Source organism: Eumetopias jubatus, unplaced genomic scaffold (genome assembly GCF_037043125.1).
Source record: "Eumetopias jubatus isolate StellerSeaLion01/CBP00866 unplaced genomic scaffold, mEumJub1_p1.0 scaffold_5, whole genome shotgun sequence".
NCBI classification, from domain to species: domain Eukaryota; kingdom Metazoa; phylum Chordata; class Mammalia; order Carnivora; family Otariidae; genus Eumetopias; species Eumetopias jubatus.
In genome coordinates, this window is record NW_028274811.1 from 117,355,146 (window position 1) to 117,362,887 (window position 7,742).

Genomic DNA, 7,742 nt, shown 5'->3' on the forward strand with positions numbered 1-7,742 from the left:
TATTTCATTTTCCTCTAAGAACTTACGATGTTGTGACACACTGTCTATTTTCTACATGTGTTTGCTTAGTATCTATCTCCTTCCTCAGTAAAATATAAACGCTATGAGGTCAGGGGTATTTGTAAGTGTTCTCGAAGGTATTCCCAGCACCCACAAGTGTGGGTGGCATAGTGTAATCACTCAGCAAGTATTTCTTGAAATTATGTCTAATTTTTTTTTACTTATCTCATATCGCTCAGGTGAATTTGGATATGATCTTTGACTTCCAAAGGGATGTTGTCCATGAAGCATTGCATAAGGTGGTAAGTAATTTCAGTTTACCAAATCTAACGAAACACCAGGTCTTCAGAGGATATGAAATAAAAATAATGACTAGTAAATAAAGTTTTCTAGAGCATGATCTTGGAAGAGATTTGAAATAGGTAAAATTAATCTCTAAGCTCTCTTTTAAGCAAAATATTCCCAGTACTCTCCCCTCCTCCTGGTTGCCCAAATCCCCTTACTCCTGAAAACCACTCCATCTACCATCTTTAGAAATACTCCATTTTCTAGCACATTACAATCTCTAACCTGCTCTACAGTCTGTCTAACTCATTCTGGTCCTGGCCCTTTTTATTACTCTTTTCTCATAAATAGATGAGAAAGTCTCATCACCCTGATCCCATAGTCTGTGCAGGTGTCTTGGGTATCACGACCTTACTCTTCCTTAGCAAACTAGTGAGGACATACTTATGAGCATGGAGTGACATCATTATCCTTACAACTCCTTCAACAGGGAAGAACATCTATCAAAGAAAGACTTTTCTTAAACTCTGCTCAATTCAATATTTAAGAAAGGTTGGAATCAGGAAGGTGACCTCACTAGGAGATTGGAGAAAGCACCCCTATCTATGATTATCTTTTATCCCTAAATCTAGTTTCTTATCAAATCGAAATTTGATTATCCAAAAGCAGCTGGATAGGAAGAGGTCCCTATTTTAAGTCAATTCAGAAAGTCATTCTGTTTATCCCCCCTGGTTCTTATACATGTTCTGTAAACATTTATCTGTGTCCAGGGAAGAGTACATATACTAAATATAAACCTTGGAAATTCTGAGAGTGAAAGAAAGACCTAGACAAGGTGTAGACTCAGAATGTGTGGTTCTCCAGTGTATTCCATTACTATGTGAGTTCACTGTTGAATTATGTGGCTGCACTAATATGTCATGATTTCCTTTCTCTGTCTTTTTAAGACTTTCTCTTCTCTAGAGAACCTCTTTTCTTGAATTAGAGATTTTCTTTATTTGATGTAAATTTGTTTCCACTATCAAAGCTGATGAGTTCTAATTAATTCATTTTGCTGACTACACTCTTTAGAGGATCATTTCCTTTTTGAATGCAAGCAGCAACCGAAAAGATGACACATTTTGTCTTCTTTCTACGCCCAAATGTAAATAATTATGATAACCTCTTGCTATGTGGGAGGTGGCTGTCTAGTGTGAACATTAAATTACAGCTCCTGTATTGTGTTCTCTTTGGTTAATGTTCATCCTAATTCGATAGACTAAATTGTATGTGATGCAGAAAATTCCTATCTGTACTTACAAAATATAGTTTAGCAAATTGCTCTGTGACACCATTTTATTTCATGAACATTCATTGTAGAAAATGAATACAGTTCTTTTTATTAGTTATACTGTGTTCTTCCATAAAAAGAGACCAAAACCTTCTATAAATATCAGTCTTACAAAAAAATATACAACTAAGGGAAATAGTGTTATTTTACCCACTTCACTATGAAGAACTTGATAAAGGTTGATATCCTTCTTCAGTGTTGCACGTCATGTTAAGGACAGAATCAAAGACAGAAACTACCTCCTACAATTCCTCATCTCCCATTTTATCAGCTGGATCACACTTGGATCCAGATACAACTCTTCCAAATGGTAGCTTTTTGAGCCAGAATGGAGAGTTCCTTTTATGTCATTTCACCCCCTTTTACCTCCACGTCCACTGAGTCCTTGGTTAACACATGCGTCCCCTCCCCCCCACAAGAAAGCATCACAGTTGTTAGTGTGGTACACAGTGATATGTACATGCTGACAATGCCACTGATCCTGGGAACCATGATTCCTATTGTATTGCTGCCTTACTGGGTTGTTTTTATAGCTGGTTTTATTGTTCCCATCTATTTATTCAGAAGGTGTCATTTTGAAAACATAAACCTAAAAATAAGAAAGCAGTTGAGGAGAAAAATAAAATGCGTACTTTTGGGGGGTAAGTTAAACTGTATTTCAGAATGTTCCAGAATGTTTCCACTCTCCCAGATTTATTTCCCTGAATGTCCTCCCACCCCCACCCCAAGAAATAAAGATGCTGTAAGCAGAAGCAGAGACCATCAGACCTAGAAGGAATCTTAGAGTTAACGTGTGAAGCATTTTCACTGTACAGATGAGCAAACTGAACTCTAGAGCAGGTGAGAAAGTGACTTGCTCAAATTCATACAGCCAGTATGGTGATTAACACAACATAATAAAATAAAATTTTAAAAAATTTAAAATAAATAAATAAATAAAAAGAAAAACCAGCCTTCCTCAGCTCCTGCCTCGGGCCAGAGCTAATTTGCACACTGTGCCTCTCAGAACAGGTGCTCAGTAAGTCCTTAGTGATTGATAGTGAGCCCATCGACTGTTTGCACTGCACTGAGCAGGGTGCCATGGGGACAGAGAAGGGGAATTCTGAGGAAGGAAAAGATATTTTTATCTCAAGGGAGGTTTGCTGATCTCATCATTGTTGGGCTTGACTCCTGAAAAGCTGGAAAAGTCCAAGGGAGCTTGTGAAAAATAGGAGGTATTTGTTCTGTTTTCTTAGCCATGGTTGTAAATATCTCCCAAGACAAGAATCATGGTAAATAATAATCGATGAATCAGTGTCTCGTGAAGTATTTATTAAATATGTAATATGTCTGCAGCACTACATTGCAGAAAATTGAGGTGTGCCAGGGAAGACAATGACTAAATGAACATTTTGGTTTTAGTATTTCCACCATGTACATAGACTTCTTGTCTGCAAACTGAGATAATAACCTCACAATTCCTTGGAAGAATCAAAGATAAAAGTGAGATTATGTAAATTAAGTAATTATTAAACCTGTAGTTGCTATATCAGTTTTTATTATTTTGAAAAGCTTTTTAAGTTAAAAAGAACTGTATATTTATAAAAGTATAAAATACAAAAGTGTCCAAGGAAAAAGGGATAGACATTTGAATGCTATTTTGTGTGCAGTTAAATTGTTCAGGCTCCTTACTTGTGTCTGTGTCACGTTGGAAAAAAGGCTGCCCATGACACTTTCAAGAAAGATCTCACAATATTGTCAACCACTCATTTTTATTTTAGAACTTCGGCTCGAAATTTTCATTCCGTACATACCTTCTCTCCCACGTCCTATGAAACCAACTAAAAATAGATGTCTACATTTTTTGCGTTAGTTAAATATGACCCTTTTTTGTTCATTGATCTTGATTCTTTACTCGAAGATGCTTACTATAGGAATTAGTACCACTTCGTTTTTCAGCCAACTGTGCATTTCTACCTAAGTCAGCCAGTTACTCTTTCCCAATCTAATAGCTAGAATGTAAGCATCAAGAAAACGTTGTGGCATTTTTAATAGAATACAGATTTTTCAATCATTGAATTAAAGATCTGTTACAAAAAAAACAGGCTCTTCCAGTTTTCTGCTAGAAAACTGCTTTTAAAATTACTTTATATTGAGTTTAAAGTCATTATTTTAAGATTGAAACTTCTGTCCATTTTAATCAATGTAGGCATTTCAAACTACACGAAAAATCAAATAGTTTTCATTTTAATTTTTCAAAAGTGAATGTTTTATTACCTTAGTTTTTAAGTTGAATATAAAATCTTTTATATTTTAAAATTTGTCTTCAGACTTTTTTTTCATTCTCCAGTAGTTCTCATTTATGAGATCATAAGTCGTATATATACATACATATGTATATGTGTATGGTATGTATGTATTCAATATTTTATACTGAATTTAAAATTTTAAAAAGTTAATTTTATATATTACATATGCATATATGTAAGCATAATATACATATGAACCACACACAAAGAAAGAGAGAAATGGTGCTCCCTTTGGCAACACATATACTAAAAGTGGAATGATGCAGAAATTAGCATGGCCTCTGCACAAGGATGACAGGCAAAGTCATGAAGTGTTCCATATTTAAAAAAAAGAAAGAGCGAGAGAAAGGAAGGAAAAAAGAAAAAGAAAAAGGAAGGAAGGAGGGAAGGAAGAAAGGGGACAGAAAGAAAGAAAAAGAAAAGAAAGAAGAAAGAAAGCAAGAAAGCAAGAAAGAAAGAAAGAAAGAAAAGAAAAAGAGAAAGAAAGGAAGGAAGGAAGGAAGGAAGGAAGGAAGGAAGGAATAAAGAAAAAGAAGAAAGAAAGAAAGAAAGAAAGAAAGAAAGAAAGAAAGAAAGAAAGAAAGAAAGAAAGAAGAAAAAGAAAGAAAGAAAGAAAAAGAAAGAAAGAAAGAAAGAGAAAGAAAGAAAGAAAGAAAGAAAGAAAGAAAGAAAGAAAGAAAGAAAGAAAGAAAGAAAGAAAAAGAAAGAAAGAAAGAAAGAAAGAAAGAAAGAAAGAAAGAAAGAAAGAAAGAAAGAAAGGGCTCTCACAGGACAATTTCAAGGCTATAGAAGTGGATCACAAAACACAATACCCCATATTTTCAGTCAGTTTCCAAGCCATAATTACTGTTATTTCAAAAACAATTTATTAGAAAGTTATGTATACTATGTACATGATAATTTCACTTTTTGTTTGTTCAGTATTTGGGGGTTTTTAAAGGATTTTATTTGCTCATTTAATTCAAAAGCCCATATCTGGTCTCTAGTACATAAGGCAATCCCCTACCTATCTGACTACTCACAAGCACACTGCAGTGAAGAAACACAGTGTCTGTTTTTATCACCCCTATTTTACATACACAAATACATTCACACATACTTTGGTTATTTCTTCCTTATTTTTTGCCACTTTGTCTCTTTAGGTCTACTGTAGCTCTGCTTTCTTTAGAGATTTGACCATCCTCTGATGATTCTGGATCTCACAGCCCCCAGGGCCATGCTCTTTTCTTTCAGAATAGTTCACTGAACTGTAGCTGTGTGGGAATCGATCGGGAGTGCATCTGTAGCTTGGCACTCAGCGGGGAAGTTCTGCCAACCAAGTCATCAATATGTGCTCCCCCACAGCGGGTTCCTCTTATGTCCACTCGAAGGTTCTCTATCGGAAACATCAGTCAGAAGGCACACTCTGGAGTTGGGACTCTGCCTGCCTATATTTGGTCCTTTTCCTCTGATGGTACTGGAGCAAGCCTCACAGAAAATAAAGCTGAGATATAAGCAAGAAGACTAGAAAAGTTAAACCATGCTGTCTCATCACCAGTTGATGTGCCTATAAAAATTTGGAGTAATTACTCTGTTAATGACTTCACTGACAGTAAGCCTCCCAGAAACTCTGGTCAGAGGATCACAGTGGCTGGCTGCGTGAGGCTGGGTGGTTTCAACTTTCAGGCGACTCTTTGAACACAGTATTTTTATTTCAGTTTATATCTCCTGAGTTTCAACACGAATAAACCAAGACTCAAAGCAAATCTCGGCACACTGAGAGTTAGTAACAGTTCCATCTGAAACCAGAAATCACCCACAATGTGCACAGAAGGTGACCCAGGCTCATGGAGAAACATTCAGACCTCCACAAGCCATTTAAAAAAAAAAAGAAAAAAAAAAACACTGCATATTGAAAAGAACTGCATATTGAATGGCATTTTTTTAGAAAAAGTGCTAAGTTTTGTCTGGTTTGAGGTTTCCCTGCCATGGTTTTGCACAGATGTGACAAGAACTACGGATTTTACTAAGGGAGTATGTTTGCTCTTCACCAGTGTTGGTCACACCCACCTTGGAATCAAACTTAAGGGAAGAAAAACCCATCATGTCAAAAATCTTGGGGAAAATTTCAGTATATATGTTAATTAAAAAAAAGGAGTCTAATAACTTTTGCAGCAAATAAATTCTCTGCTGAAATCATGTACAAACGTTGAAAAAGACTCAGATAGCCCAGGTTTGTACTTCTTCTTGTGAAATGGCAGGAATTACAAACAGAAATTAAGCCCTAAGTGTCCTCACAATTTGAGTCGCTACTTACTTGAACTCATAAAGAAATGAGAAGATGAAAGGTAAAGTTGTGAGCTTATCACGGGGAATCTACCAATAGCATTATAAAAATTAAATTTGAAGGGTAAAAAAAAGAAATTTTTACTCCTTAAATGTATTTCCCTGGGCTTTGTGTTCTGGTAGTTGCTTTATTGACATTGATGTTACTGGTTTTCTAAAGCCCATATCTGAAGCCCAGAAGTGAAACCCAAGAGACTTTCAAAGTCAGTGTTTATCCAAGAGCTTTAAAGGAGCAGATTTTATGAATTTGATTTTATTCTAAGTCTGAATATTTTGAGTTCCTCTAGGCCTAGCAGCTAAGAAATAATTAGTTTAATAGATTTCTGCTATGACCAATCAGTCTAGCTATATGCAATAAGGGCCATTATGAAAATAGGAAATGGATATTTATCTCATTTAAAATCTGAATTTTTTATTTATTTTTTTATTTTTTCTAGAGAGAGAGAGAGAGCACAGTCTGGGAAGGGGCAGAGGGAGAGGTAAAGAGAAGGGGCAGAGAGAGATAAAGAGCAGGTTCCATGCTCAGTGCGCAGCCACACTCGGGCCTTGCTCTCAAGATCCTGAGATCATGACCTGAGCTGAAATCAAGAGTCCGATGCTTAACCAACTGAGCCACTGATGCACCCCCAAAATTTGAACTATTTTTATAACACAAATGATTGAACCCAACATAAGTCTTGTCAAAGTTCATTTGTTCTTGAAAGTTGAGCTACATGGTTTGGTTTTAAGGATAGCAGCAAGACATTAAATAAAGAATATAGGATCACTAAATTAAAAATGATTGCTAATGTTTAAGCATTCTAGAAAGTCGTGACTAAGGGGAGAATGTAAGTATTTTAGTGGCTATTTAGAGTCAACCTTACAAAGCCTTCTAGCAACTGAGAGAATTCTATAAAACTAAACATTTTGTCTTTGGACATAAACACATTTTGAAAATTTTAAGTATCTTATACGGAGGACAAACACATTGATTTGGATTTGTGAGAGGATTATGTTTGCAGGATGACTTAAACAGCACACTGAAGGATGAAGTAATTCATAAGGAAACACTTTAGAATATAAATACTATATCCAGTTTTAAAACATGCATAATGCACTGTACTTGTGATTCCCTGATAATCATATTCACTTGCAGCCCTGATTCTTTCTTCACCTCGCATTCTCCTAATCACAGTACCATAGAACGAGAGGAACAGAGCCTAACCCCTTCACATTACAGACGAGAAAATAGAGCTAAAATAAAATTTAAAATACAATAGGGCAATCCAGTGGGAAAATTCTCTAAGCGGTTAAGAATAATATGCTTAACATGGAGACCTTGATTTCTGTCATTCTCCTTTGTGATCAAAGTAACTCCGCTGTGCTGGAGATAAATCTGAAAGTACACCCTGAAAGTACAAAGACAAGGAAATAAATAAGGAATTGTAAATCGAAAGGCGATGCAAAGAATATGCAAGTTATATTTTTGGTCACGTTACTTCAGATCGCCGCAAAACTAAAGAGCAACAGGTTTG

The 7,742-nt window shown here is 35.7% G+C and overlaps 1 non-coding gene across 1 annotated transcript; it reads left to right on the top strand.

The window, feature by feature from the left end:
• Positions 1-4,125: 4,125 nt before the first annotated feature.
• Positions 4,126-4,229, top strand: LOC114204914 (U6 spliceosomal RNA). Its single transcript, XR_003608269.1, has one exon. It is a non-coding gene; the product is annotated as a U6 spliceosomal RNA (small nuclear RNA).
• The last annotated feature ends 3,513 nt before the right edge of the window (positions 4,230-7,742 follow it).